The sequence below is a fragment of the Columba livia genome, chromosome 26 (assembly GCF_036013475.1).
Source record: "Columba livia isolate bColLiv1 breed racing homer chromosome 26, bColLiv1.pat.W.v2, whole genome shotgun sequence".
NCBI lineage: Eukaryota > Metazoa > Chordata > Aves > Columbiformes > Columbidae > Columba > Columba livia.
This window is the reverse complement of record NC_088627.1, coordinates 3,390,208-3,404,144: the sequence shown is the minus strand read 5'-3', so window position 1 is coordinate 3,404,144 and position 13,937 is coordinate 3,390,208. Positions and strand designations below refer to the sequence as shown.

At 52.1% G+C, this 13,937-nt stretch overlaps 1 protein-coding gene across 5 annotated transcripts in view; it reads right to left on the bottom strand.

The window, feature by feature from the left end:
• The window catches only part of NFYC (nuclear transcription factor Y subunit gamma), a 29,242-nt gene extending 16,493 nt beyond the window's left edge, over positions 1–12,749 (bottom strand). Inside the window, exon 1 of one of the 5 annotated variants that reach the window (XM_065041633.1) lies at positions 12,571–12,749. The gene's annotated coding sequence lies outside the window, so the exon portion shown is untranslated. Of the gene's footprint in view, positions 1–8,348; positions 8,529–8,926; positions 9,119–9,234; positions 9,358–12,570 lie in introns of those variants that run through there. The other 4 variants (XM_065041638.1, XM_065041636.1, XM_065041634.1 and 1 more) reach the window with 4 other exon arrangements.
• Positions 12,750–13,937: the final 1,188 nt, after the last annotated feature.

The window sequence follows — 13,937 nt, the reverse complement described above, 5'->3', positions numbered from 1 at the left end:
ACTTATATAGAGCAAGCAAAGGGACAATAACTGGGTTTGGGTCTTCCCCTCTAACCGCGCTGTGGTGAAGATGGCGAAGAGGTGCAGACATGCAACATCGGTCACTCGAGGATGAGGTGGATGGGGACGGAGCCAGGACTGTGTGTGACTCTCCAGGAACATTTCAACTTGGCGAAGGCCAGAAGAGCCACTTCTCGAGCGAGCGGAGCAGAGAAACCCAGCGACTCACTGACTTTAAACGCTCTCAGGGTCACCCAGAGCAGCTTTGAAGTTTCCGTGAACGACGCGAATGCGCCGCGTACAAACAATAAGTCTCTGTGCCTTTGAACACACAGCACGAGAAGGCTGCTCCGCTCACTATAGGGAAAGATCGAGATACACACAGATGTTTGTGTGTTGCCATGTAATGGAAAAAGAGCAGATTTAGCTCCGACAACCCCTGTTTGTGTTTCATCCACCGTGTAAAGGTTTATTTCCGTCCTCTCTCAAGCCAAGAAACACCGGTCAACACACCAAAATACCAACGGGAGGCAGCGGCCGACTGCCAGTCATTCCAAAATCTATTCCAAAGCAACGACGATCCATAAAATCTGATTAACAGATCAAAGAGATGAAGGTCAGACAATTAGTTCGTTACCTCCCGCAGCCTGCGTTTCCCAAGGCGGCCTCGGAACGGTCGTGTTTCTCTTTCGTCAACCTGAGAAGAGGACACGGGAGGCGTGGGAAGAGCCCAAGGGGATTTTGACAGGGGATGGCAAGAGGAGCTCCGAAAATTGTATTTTCAGTCTCCAAGCAAGAGTTGGAGACAGGAAGAACTCTAGGTGAGGAACCTATGGAAATCAGCAACTGATGAGTTACCTGACAACTCTTCAACAACTATTTGCATTATAATACTAGCCGCCTACAAATGAAGGTATTTCAGGTATTAATAGGAAAATACAAAGATATAAATATTCTAATGAGTGTTAAATTGGCTTTTGATTCTTCCCCCCTTGATCCGCATTGTCAAACAGGCAAAAAATAGTTTAGGCACATAAATAAAAGCTGATCCTTGAGATTTGCTCTGTTGCAACAATATTTCAACACTAGACGGGGTCTCTTCTGCTGTTCATCTTGAAGACAAGCCAAATCACTTTTCAAGGCTTTATTTAAAAACACAAACTCCTTGCGTTTAATCCACTTGGATGCCGTACTGGAATATAATGCTCTAAATAATCCCCCTCCCGCCGCAAAAAGAAAAGTTACAAAAATAAAAAAGCTAATGAAGCGAAATGGAAGAAAATTCCACTGTCGCCATCACTGCTTTGCCCTCCACCACGTGCAAAAGTAAATCTCTTGCATTCTATATATGCCTCTGTAGTATTAATCTCGATTTCAAGAAGAGCTAGAAATGGTTTACTCCAGTCATCTATAAAAAAATCCTGTCGATGCATACAAAAAATATCAGATCTTCAAGGTAAACACGGCAGTGATTCCAGAATTCAAAATGAACAGCCTGACACTCGACCCAAGGGCCAAGTGCTGCTCTAAGTGACTCTTTAGGATAATTGGTAAGAAATTGAGTAAGAGTAGAAACAAGAGTCACCCAATAGGCTGATGTTCTGAAATGCTTATAGAATGAAATCACTATAAACTCCAAAATAGAAGCCTAAGCAGGTTAAAACCGCTCAGAATGTCACTATGGTAATTTCTCCCTGTTAAAACAGATCCATAAGCACATTGAAGGTGCTCGCAAGCATTAGAGGAGGATTGTAAGGAAAAGAGAAAGCCCCAAACCATTGGGGAAACCTACGGCGTTGGCTTTGTGAGATAAACTTCACTAATGAAACCATTCCTGAGCAATTAGGTAAGTTCCTGCACCCAAGGGTAAACCAGGCTCTCTTCTTTTAAGAACGTCTCATATCAGGATTAGCGCCAACAACAAAAATCCCAAAGCGCGCAGCAGAAGATAAGTCACAGTATCAGTGTCTAAACCTGTTGGTCTTTTCTGAGATGCGGTTTGTATCTTCGCTCCACAACCCCGTGCAGAGAGGGGAGAGGTGCTGAGGATCCCCAGGTAACGCAGCATGTGGTCTCTCAGGAGTTTTAAGAATAAACTGGCTATTCCGATACCATCTTGTTGCTGAATAATAGAAGTACCCGCGAGCCGGACACGCTTCTGTTCTGCACAAAGCTTAATTACCCAAACTCATCATCTCACCGGTACTCCTGATGGTGCGGCAAAGCAAACGGGGTCCTACGCTGACCTCGGTTTAGCGAAACTACAGGCGTGAGTCCCAGGAGGGTGCAGCCTAAAAACCAGGCTCTGCAGGGATGCTCTTGCAGAAGAATCTAGATGAGGAGGTTCACACACAACACAGACTCACAACGTGGACACGCTACTAAATTAGATACAAGCAAACAAAACACTACACGCTGTAAGAATAAGGGTATAAGAAGAGAGACTGGGGCACAGCAGCTTCACAACAGCCAGCCCAGTCCGCACAGCCTGGAATCTGCTCCGTGAGGGCAAACATTTTGTTTCCAGAACAAGGGAAAAAGAAACCGAAGGCCAAAAAGCTGAGGCCTACGCATGAAATGCCTGGAGGTGATTACAGAGCAGATTAGCAAGCACATCTCAAGAACCACGCCATCAACACTTTGCAATTAGAGCTTTTCTGCTCACCAGAGCAGAACACCTTTTACAAACATTAAACTTACAAAATCCTGGGGCAGCTGACAAACGCAGAAGAGCTTCACTCCATGGAGCACAAAGCAAGCATGGAGGCACCTCAGGTGCCTGCGGTTGCGTTTTATTTTTGTTGCTTGATTGTTTTTCTCTCTTAAACAGATGATAGTTTGTGCTCTTTAATGCCACGGGAAGGGCGAAGCAGCCAAACGAAGCTCTCACCCTGGATGCATAGTCTGCACGCTCGAGCAAGAACCTGCTATTGAAAACACAAGCTACGGTATAGATCACAAATAAAACCAACATCTCTGATTTTTCTGTATCACCTGGAGCTCTTCAGCTGGAAAACCAAGGGCCAGGAGCGGGCCAGCGGAGCAGCAGCCGCGGGCACGGGACATCCCGGGCATCGCCACGGGCGCCTGGGAACGGGACCGGAGCAGAAGCAGCTGCTCGTGTCCCTATGGTTAAGTCACTCCCAAGCTGGCCCTGATTAAGAAGCTGACCAAAGTCAGCTGGGTGGAGAGCACATCTAAATGAAATTTATCCAAATATCTGACGGGATATGCAAACAGCAATAGCAGAGGGAAGGACTGGAAAGCCTTGAGGCTCTCAATGAAGGAGGGAGTAACTCGGCAACGTCGTCAAGTACCACAGACCCTGGTTATATCTGAAATATCAGGTCCTTTGCATACAGCACAGTCACATTCCCATGACCTACATTAATGGGAAAGGGCCTGTTTTACACAGCATCGTATTACAAGGCAGCAGAAGCATATTCCATCCAAACGTCTTAAAAAGATGGTTAAATAAGGAGTAAGATGAAGGCTGCAAAGAAATCAGACACAAGCTCAGGCAACATTTTGCCTCAACATTCTTAGATTATAGCTACAAATAAGCATAACACACAAACATTTATGAAACAGCCGCTGCAAAAACAAATCCCCCTGCCGGATTCTACCACCGTACAAATACAGATTTACCACCTCCACATCAACAGTGTTTAGAAGATCACCGCCTCCCCCTCAATTCTTAAGATGCTGTTGGATTTACAATCATCCACTATCCCACAAAACTCGCAAGTTAATTATTAGGAAGCGGCGTCAAAAAAAAAAGGGAGAAAACAAGCCATAAAGTTCCTCTTGGAAAAAAAACATTAAAATAATAAATACATCATCTTCACTATCAAAGACTAAAAACCAACTAAAAACCAACACCTAGAAAAACTCTGGGAGTCTGAAGAATTACAAATAGACCCACAGAGCTGAAAAAGAGAATATTTAGAATAAATACTAATCCCAACATTCTGTGCTGCTTCCAGTCTGATGCACTGACTCTCAAACCATAGTGTTCTGTCTTGAGAGCCCGTCCCTTGATTTAAAAGTAAAATGTGCAGAGCCACACTCACATATCTAAAGAATGAGCTCTGTGTAGCAATGAGCGCCAGACACCTGATCCTGCCAGAATCAGGAGGAACAATCTAGCAACCAAGAACTAGTTTCACAAGGAGAATAAATACGGTTTTATGTGAATTTAGTAACACACTTATTGAAATGTGGCAAAGGAGGAGTGTTCGATGTGTGAGAAAGCCGCATCCCAGCGCCTCTGCGAGATGCTGCTCTCATTACCGCAATTAGAGCAATTAGCAGCATCAGAACACCAAACGCAGTTTGAAGTGGACGACGACAGCAATGGGAATGGGTGAACCTGCTGAAACGTCGTCTCTGCGCCGCAGATCAACAGCACTTGTTTTGCACGGCATCACGCCCCGTGCTATTGGGTTTTAACACAAACCTTTCGCAAGTCATGTTAATGGTCCAAAATTGCTTCCACAGAGACATCATACCTTAAATCACCGCACATTTTCTCTGCTTTAAAAGCTACTCAAGTCAACCTAGATATTTTTAGCCAGCTCTTCTTTTATGAAATAAGATCAAATTTATTTCCATTACAGTTCCAAGCTACATGTTCACTAGACGGAGGCCAAGCAGCACAAGCGCACAGCACGGCTGGAAATACAAAGGTGCCAGAACCGCATCCAAGAATTACTTTTACTTGCTTTGGGGGGTGGCGGTGGTGTAAAAATAGTTCTTAATTGTGTTTGAGATCAATGGTTTCTTCTTCTTCTACCTTAATATTCAGGCCCTGCCTGCACAATTATGTAAAATGGTTTTAAAGCAGTAATGCGATTCAGAAACTTGAGTCATGTTGGCAGTAGAGCTGGCACTGCAGACAGACAGATATTTTTTGTGTTGTATCCATTTTCTGCACCTCCTGCTCGTCGCAGCTGGAGCTTTGATCAGGAGAGCGGCAGGAGCCGCTCGGGCTTGCCAGAACTCACCCAACTTCTGACACAGCAACGAGAGACCACGGGAACACAGTCCTGGGTGGGCACAGAGCTGGAGTATCATCCTCTGCACGTTTCCTAGCGATGAAATCAGGCACTGCGATTACAAATCCCATCAAAACCGCACACAAACCCCATCTCCGCAGCACATTTCTCACCCGATGAGGAACTGGTAGCTGCCACCAGCGGCAAGGGCTGAACAAACCAAGTTTGAAATGTTGCTGTAGAGGTCTAAAACAAAAATAAGATGTTGCCACAGAGTGGCACAAAGCACTAACGGCAGATGGAAGAACCATCAAGATGATTTGTGCCTGGCCCTGCTGAAGCGCAAGGAAAGACAAAAGCTGCAGCACGCAAGGATCGGGGTTACGACACATGAGGCTTTGGCTTTTGATGTTTTGAATGATTCCATGGAAACCCTGTGCTGTGGGACAGGCTGACGGAGTTGGGGTGTTCAGCCTGGAGAAGAGGAGACTCTGGGGAGACCTTACTGCAGCCTTTCTGTACTTAAAATGGGCTGATAAGAAAGCTGGGGACAGACTTTTGAGCACGGCCTGTGATAGGACAAGGGGTGATGGTTTTAAACTAAAGGAGGGAGATTCAGGCTGGACATGAGGAGGAATTGTTGCCCTGAGGGTGGTGAGAGCCTGGCCCAGGTTGGGCAGAGAGGTGGTGGATGAACCATCCCTGGAGACATCCCAGGCCAGGCTGGACGGGGCTCTGAGCAACCTGAGCTGGTGAAGATGTCCCTGCTCATGGCAGGGGGGGAACTGGGGAGCTGGGATGGTCCCTTCAACCCAAACTGTCCTGTGACTGTGATCCTACAGCACAGACACGACACAGCAAACGCGTTTCACTCCACACACAAGCGCCAGAGACAGGGCGTTGAGTTTCACACCTTCACACAGGAGTCAGCGTGACCGAGCGGTTAAGGCAATTGCCAGTGCGGCCAACGGCACGCTGCGCCTCGGGCAGGCGATTGTCACCGGCTTTCCCCCTCAGGAGAGGAAAAAAAAATTCAGGAATGCCTGTTTTTACAGAAGCACTGAGTTTCTGTATCTACAGCACTGCTAGAAATCCCCCATCCAGCAGTGGTCCACATGAGTTAGTGCACAGAATGACTGGAACACATACGGGCTGTTTAACGCTGGGCAGGGTTTGGGAGCGCACACAAATACAGGCAAGGTTGGTGTCAGAAACCCACCCGCAGCACGGGACCGGACACCAGCTCCAGCATCAAAACCACCTCCCCACAGAGCAGCACCGAGTCAAAAATGAGGCTGCAAATACTAGAACACCACAGAAAGTAGCACAGGACTTCTTTTTTTTATTTAAAGGTAAAGCAAACAAAATAATCTGAATTGCTGTTTGTACTGGTTATTTTACCTTCCTGTTTTCTTTGAATGAAAGAGCACAAGGGTCACACTCGATATTTGGTGTTCCAACAGTTAAACATTATTAAATAGTGGCTCTTTGCAGTGCAGTTTTGGCAGGTAGGCACATGGAGTGAGAAGTATCGGAAGAAAATTCCCAGACGAATAACAATAAGGGTCTAAGATGAATCGCGCTGCCTCTCCAGCTCCTACGTTAAACGCCCAAACGGAAAAGCTCTTTTAAATAAAGTGCGTTCAAGTTAGTCAAGTCTCCTCCACAGAATCAAGCAGTTGGTACATACCAAAACAATACTGCATATTGTGTACTTCACCTTATAAACTTTATCTCAACATAAAATTGAGGTTATGTATTGCAGCTTTATGAATTTAAAAGGAATTACAAGCTACACACCTCACCCAGTCCCAGTACAGGTGTGTTTTACTCGCTTCACTTTAACAAGAGCCTTAAGGAGGATAATAAGACAAAAACTGATACCAAACTCAACAAAATTACACGGTCTCAGTCTTGAATAGTTGTGTACTTGCACTTTTACAGGAAAAATCTGCAGAGAAACACAGAAGCAGGAGGCGTCTCACCCAGACTTGTACCACATCGGAATGAAACTTCACAACTCTGGTACCATTGGGTGCTCACAAAACAAAGTACTCGCCCTGTACCCTGAATGTATATAATACACACAGCGTATGGGGTATCAATAAATCAAAGCTGACGGTGCTACAAGAAGTCAGGAACTGGTGTAATCTGTTAATAAAGCCCTTTTCAGTGCTACCAAAAGCTTTATGTTTTTCCTGCTGCTCTTGACCTAGAAAGATCAAGCAGCGCCTCTTCTTACACAGCTACAACCTCTTGCGAGTTTAAGCAACAAAATATGATAAACACCGGGTGTAATGAAGACTTCTGCGGGATTTATTCCATCTTACAGCAGTTATAGATTGTCTTGCATCCTGCCACCTCTTAAAACCATGCAGCAGCTGAATACAACCTAATTTCAAGGCAAAAATCTTCAGAATTACTCATTTCTGCTTAAAGATGCTAACAATGACCTTCACACTCACACTAGATCCCCTGATTCCGGCCAACCGCCTGCTACAGAAGTTACTGCTATTCCACTAACATACCGGAGCCGCCACCATTATTAATAGATGACTTATGGTGACATTTCTCATTCTGTCCCCTTCTCGGATTGAAACTAGTGTGACATGCCAGACGCCACAGAAAGCTGAATGAGCTTCGCCTCAGAGAAGGTGATGCTATTCACCAGTCTTAATTTAAATTAAAATACCCAAAGTAATACTCGAAGGCTGTAACAATTCAAAGACCATTCAGGTTGAAGTTCAACCACGGTCCTTTGTTAGCAGCTGACACCGACGTGCAGATCAGGTTCACTTTTCTAACATCCCTACGGAAATAAGTTGCACAATAGAATTACTTCTAATATTCAAAACGGCGCTTTTAAGGTCAACAATTAGCAATCAGGGAAAAAATATTCTAAGAGCAGGACTGAGAACACTCGAGCTGTGTCACCCAGTTCACTCCTGGGAAGGCAAGAGCAACATTTAGCATCTCTGGGTAGGAGTGGAGGAGAAGGAATGTCTGCAATGTGATTTGACTCCCGGCTGAAAACTAACTTTAATTCTAATCTACAAACTCTCCTCCGTGTCCTCAATGCCCTCGGCCATCGAGAGCAGCTTCATTTTTCAACTTTGAGTCTTTTTTTATTTATTTTTTTTTCCCCCAGCGCAAAGTGCCGTAAACAAACTTTGTCCTTCATTCTCAAAACTCGGAGCGGTGGTATTTCAAGGTCACTCCTGCTAGTGACGGCAGGCCTGGCTCCAGCACCGCTCTGACGGCAGAGCCCGGCCCAGCGGAGCTCGGGGTGTCGCCAGGACACCCACAAACCCCTTTCTGCTGGAAAACTTGGAAGCTGAGACACATTCTCACCCTGTTCCTCCGCCTGTCACCGCCGGGCTGCGATGACCTTCAGCGCTTCTTGGCAAATCACAAGGACAACAAAGGGCTGCTTGTACTTGCCAGGAGTTCGGCCGGCGGTTCGGGGGTGCCGGGGGCTGCGCTGCCCCCCAGGAGCCGCGTTTCTGCGCGGTGCCCGCGCTCCAGCCCCCGCCAGCGCCTCAAGGGCGGCCGGGGAGCGCCCCTCGCCGCAGCCCCAGGGAGCAGGGGGCGGCGCTGCTATTTTGTACAGCCCCCCCCCCCAACCCGGTTACCGGGGCGGCGCGGCCCCCTCGCCGGGCGCGGCCCCGCGGTGCCCCCAGCCGCACCCGCCGCCCCGGGGGCTCAGCCCCGGGCCCCAACCGCGACGCGGGCGCCTCCTCCCGCCGCCCCCCGGAGTCTCCGAGCTGCCCCCTCCCCAAGCACCGCCCCCTCCTCCCGCCGCACGAGGCCGAGTCACCCCGCAGCCCGGCGGGCAGCTCCGCCGCCGGGGCCGGCTCCCCCGCCACGGGCCGGGCCGCGGCCGCCCCCCGCCTCAGCCAGCGCGGCTCCGGCTGCCGCGATCAACTTACCGGGCCGCGGCCGCCGCAGGCCCTGCCCGCCGATCGGGGGACGGCTGCGGCGGGTAGCGGCGGCCCCCGGTGCTCCCCGCCATCCCTTTGTCTTTGAGCTGACCCCTGCCTGCCGGGACTCTGCGTCCCCGGCGGACCGGGCCGCCGGCGCCTTTAACAGCCGCCGCTCAGCCTACCCTGCTGCGCCCGCCCGGCCCGGCCCGCCCGCGCCCATTGGCTGCGCGCCTCCGCGGGGGGCGCGGCCCAGCGCGCTGATTGGCTGTCGCCGGCGGCGCAACCTCGCTGTCCACTTCCTGTTTTAAAGTTACCTTGAGAGGCGGCGCAGGGGTCAGAGCGGCGCCCGTCCGTCCGCCCGCCGCCCCCTCCGCAGCGCGGCGCCCGGGCCCTCACCGCCCTCCCCGGCGGCTCCTATTGGCCGTTCTGCTCTCATTCAAACAGACAGAGGGGGGTCGTGGGGCTGCCGCCGATTGGCCCAGGCGCCTGTCACTCCAGCAGCGCCCCCCACCGCCGCCGCCGCCGCGTCACGGGGCGCACCGGCGGGTCACGGGGCCGCGCGCGGGCTGCGGCCGAGCTGCACGTGCGCACGGTTGGCGGGACGAGCGGCCGCGGATGCACCCCCAGAACCGGGACCTCCCGGGGCTCCCCCCTCCGCCCTCCCGGTTGCAACAGGCGCGTTCCCTCCCGGGCCCGTGATCCCCGGGCAGCGCGGCCTCTGCACCGAGCTGAACACGGTGCGGTGCCTCGGACCGCGGGCACCTGCGGAGTCGTTCCCGGTGAAGGGGGTGACTGACCGCCGGGCCGCACGGTGCAAGCGGCGGGCGCAGCCCCGGGAGAACCGCGGTCACCGGCCGGTGCCGCTTCCCACCTCAAATCCACCGAGAAGGGCCGTGTGACCGCGGGGTGACCTGGATTATTAACCATTATTATTAATTAACCAGCCTCTTCACCAACCCGGTTACCGCATCACTGCTTTGCCCCATCACAGTTCCCGGAGGCCCCAAAAATGCTCTTGGATGGGACCGAAATTTGGGAACGTTGTGTTTTAAAGCACAGGTGATATTTTAACCTACACAAACACACCGACCAGCAGGTCAGCAACAACACCCGAAGGGATTTCGAGCTCAATTTACTGCTCGAAAATAACGCGCTTACAGGATTATATACACAGCAGCGGAGGAGAAAATACTACAAAGCACAAGCGATGCTTTACTAGTCCCGCAGATTAAATTAGTTTGAACCAGATAGCAAGGAGAGATTAATTTAAAAATAGGTCTTCCCGGTGATTTATGAAATGCCGTTGTTTAAAACGTGTCTCAAAAATAAATAAATAATGCTTTGCAATGCTTTGTTCTCTTCCTGTGTCATTCCTCCGATAAACCCAAGGCCTCCCAGCTATTATAGGTATGCGAGGTGCTTCCAAGAGGTTTGCAAAACAATGCCTGGAGGGGTTGAAGAGATGCGGAGATGAGGTTCTCAGGGACATGGGGTGGACTCAATGATCTTGAGGGGCTTTTCCAACCGAAAATTACTCTACGACTGCACAAACGCATCCCCATGTGCCTTTCACCCACTGAGTGGGTTCGACCCAGCACAGTCATGGGAACAGCTACTGCTCTCGCAGTATTTAATAATCCCTCATGACAGTGTGTGGGGGAAATAATAATTTAGGGAAGCACTATGGTAAAGGGTTTATCTCAATCACTGCAGCTCATCTTGCTCAGAAATCAGGCCGGGCAGTTCAGCTGACACTCAGGGATTGCTGAAATTCCACTTGAAAGATTCAACTACAAAGCAGCTGTAAAGACCTAAGGAGTGAATTGGGCTCCTAACCCAGGAACTGTCACCTGTCGCTGCGCTTTGCACGTTGTGGCACTTCTAAGAAAGCGTCACCGCACACTGTTCACATATGGCATGAGAATGTACACTGACGGACACAACTTATCTTTATAAAGTACCAAATAACAGGAAGGAACAGGTTGGCCGTGCAGGATAAGCGACCAGCTCAAGGTAACCCACAGCAACCCAAAAACCAGCAGGATTCCACCCAATTCCCAGTCCTCTCTTGGAGCAAACAACTCTCTGTGCTCCGACTCAGGACACTGTTTTTGCTTTGACCAAGAACTGCATCTTCAGCCCAAAACCTGTCGAATCTTCCACTCGGTCTGGTCACATTGGTCTGAAGGCCACGAGGCTCCAGACAAGCCCATGTAACAATGACACAAAAAACAACATGGTCACATCAGGGACCAGCCAGATGTGAGATTACATCAGGTTGTCACCACGATGCCTAAGGGACTGTAAGCTTGGCCCAGGTAAACTGAGGCTGGTACCAGAGCATGGCTCGACTGAAGACAAACACAGATCTAGCAGGAGCAGCCTAGTCCAAAAATGTAAGCTAATTTAAGGGCATGATGTTGCCAAGGGCAACGGCAGCAAATGGTGACCCAGGTGGTCTGTTTTCTGAAAGAGTTACCCACACACTTGCAGACTGTTTGCCCTGCAAGTGAAGCCAGCTGAGACTTTCCTCTTCTCTGCCTGTACTGAGACTTTGAGACAGGCAAGAAGTTAATTCATTAAGTATGTGGAGAATATTTTACTCAATAATTGTCCCAAAAAGTGATATGAAGTCACATTCCAGAAGTAGCCAGTGCTATTGTTTCTCCTTCTGTGAGCAGCCTGGTCTGCCAGAGCTTTGGGTTCTGGAGCCAGCCCTGGGACACGGCTCAGCTATCATGAGGCATAAGCTGGTCCTGCCACCAAAGAGCCATCCTGTGTCCCCCCTCAGCCCTGAGACCCCAAACAGCTCATGATGCAGCTGGAGAATGAACTGACCTGAACGAGATCCAGCCCAGATAAAAAAAGAATCAGCTTTCATCCATACCATACTCATATCACTTTTAATGTGTCGTGCTTTACCAGGAGGCAGTTATTTCATTTCCTCAGCTCAGGAAAAAAGGGCATCTAGAGAGACCATATTCTAACGCAGATGCTTTCACAGCTCTCAGCACCCTTGGCTTTCGAGCACAGATTAAACAATCCCTCACAGATTTACCCCAGACCCGTAACTCATCTCCAACTGCTTCTCCCCGGCTCCTGCCCCGCTTCCCACCGAGCGTGGGTGCAGACTCCGGGGAAGGCTCTTAAAGCAGAAAAACCTCAGAGATCGGTGAAATACAGCACCACCGGTACATGAAACTGAGCTCTCCCGGCAGATCGGGCCTGCCGCCGCCCGGGAAGGCACCGGCTGCCCCGGGAAGGCCTCTGCTCCCTGCCCGCCGAGCGCCAGCAGCACCTGCCGCGGGCACTGCTTGCGGGTTGCAGGCGCTCCAGCCGCAAAAGGCCCGGACGGGCCCCGCTGCCCCCGGCCGCGCCCCCGCCCCCCCGCGCCGCGCGGGGAAACGGTTCGGTTTCCTGTCCTCTCCGCGGTCCGCACCTCGGCAGCCAATCAACGCGCAGTTCCCCCCCGCCCGCCTCTCACAGCGCGAGCCAATCAGCGAGCGCGATGCGGCTCCGCCAATCGGAGAGGAGCTGCCAGCGGCGGGGGGGGGCTGGGGGGGAAACGGCTCGGGCCGCCCCCGCCCCGCGCCCACTCACGGGCCGCCGACTCCCCCCGCCGCGTTCCGCCCGCGTTACCGCACACTCACCGGGGCGGCCGGCGCCGCGACCTCCGCCTCCTCCGCCCGGCGCGCGCGCTGTCTCCGGCCCGGCTGTCGGGAGGCGGGAAGGAGGGGGAGGGGGGCGGCCAGAGCAGAGCGAGCGCTCAGCGGCCGAGAAACAAGATGGCGGCTGGTCCGTGAGGCGGCGGGGCGGAGGCTCCGCCCCTTTCCCCGGGCCGCTGCTCCGCGCAGGCGCGTGACCCGCGTCTGATCTCGCGAGGTTTCCGCTGGAAGCGGCGGGCGGCGTGGTAGTGGGGTCGGGAGGGGGTGGCGGTGTCCGGGCAGCCCGGAGCGGGGCCCGCGGAGCTGGCGGGGAGCCCGGTCATGCCCAGGTTGTCCCCGGTTTAGGCCTGCCCAGCCAGGGCCGAGGCGGGCTGGCGTGGGGCAGTCCCCGGGCTGCAGGCCTCTCAGCTCAGGTGCGGGGTGAACCTGTTGCTCGCTGTTCCCGACGCTCTGGCTCTCCCCAGGCAGCACAGCGATCTCAGCTCGGGTGTGTCCCCGGACCCGCGGTTGGGGTGTCACACAGGGCTCTGGGTCCCACAGCGGTGGCGCAGGAGCTGCTTCTCTGCACAGAATCCCAGAGTGTCAGGGGTTGGAAGGGCCTGGTAAGCTCATGCAGTGCAATCCCCCCATGGAGCAGGAACACCCAGATGAGGTTACACAGGAAGGTGTCCAGGCGGGTTGGAATGTCTGCACAGAAGGAGACTCCACAACCCCCCTGGGCAGCCTGGGCCAGGCTCTGCCACCCTCACCCCAACAAGTTCCTTCTCAAATTCAAGTGGAACCGCCTGTGTTCCAGTTTGCACCCATTACCCCTTGTCCTATCACTGGTTGTCACCAGAAGAGCCTGGCTCCATCCTCCTGACACTCCCCCTTTCCATATTGATCCCCATGAATGAGTCCCCCCTCAGTCTCCTCTTGTCCAGCTCCAGAGCCCCAGCTCCCTCAGCCTTTCCTCACACGGGAGATGCTCCACTCCCTTCAGCATCTTGGTGGCTGCGCTGGACTCTCTCCAGCAGTTCCCTGTCCTGCTGGAACTGAGGGGCCACAGCTGGACACAATATTCCAGGTGTGGTCTCCCCAGGGCAGAGCAGAGGGGCAGGAGAACCTCTCTCAACCCAACTCTTGGCTCATCCAGGGACGTTTCCAGCCCCAAGAGCTGAACAAATGAAACCTCAGTGAGCTGTCCAACTCTGTGCACTCAGGCCCCAGATCTGTCATCGCAGGGGAACTTTCTGCTACTATCCTGCCCAGGCTGGAGCCAGTTCAAGCAAAAGTCTGTGCTCCAGCTCAGCTATCGTGTTTCCCAGGGACTGCTTTTCTGGCTCAGGAACATGTTACACTGAAGCGTGACT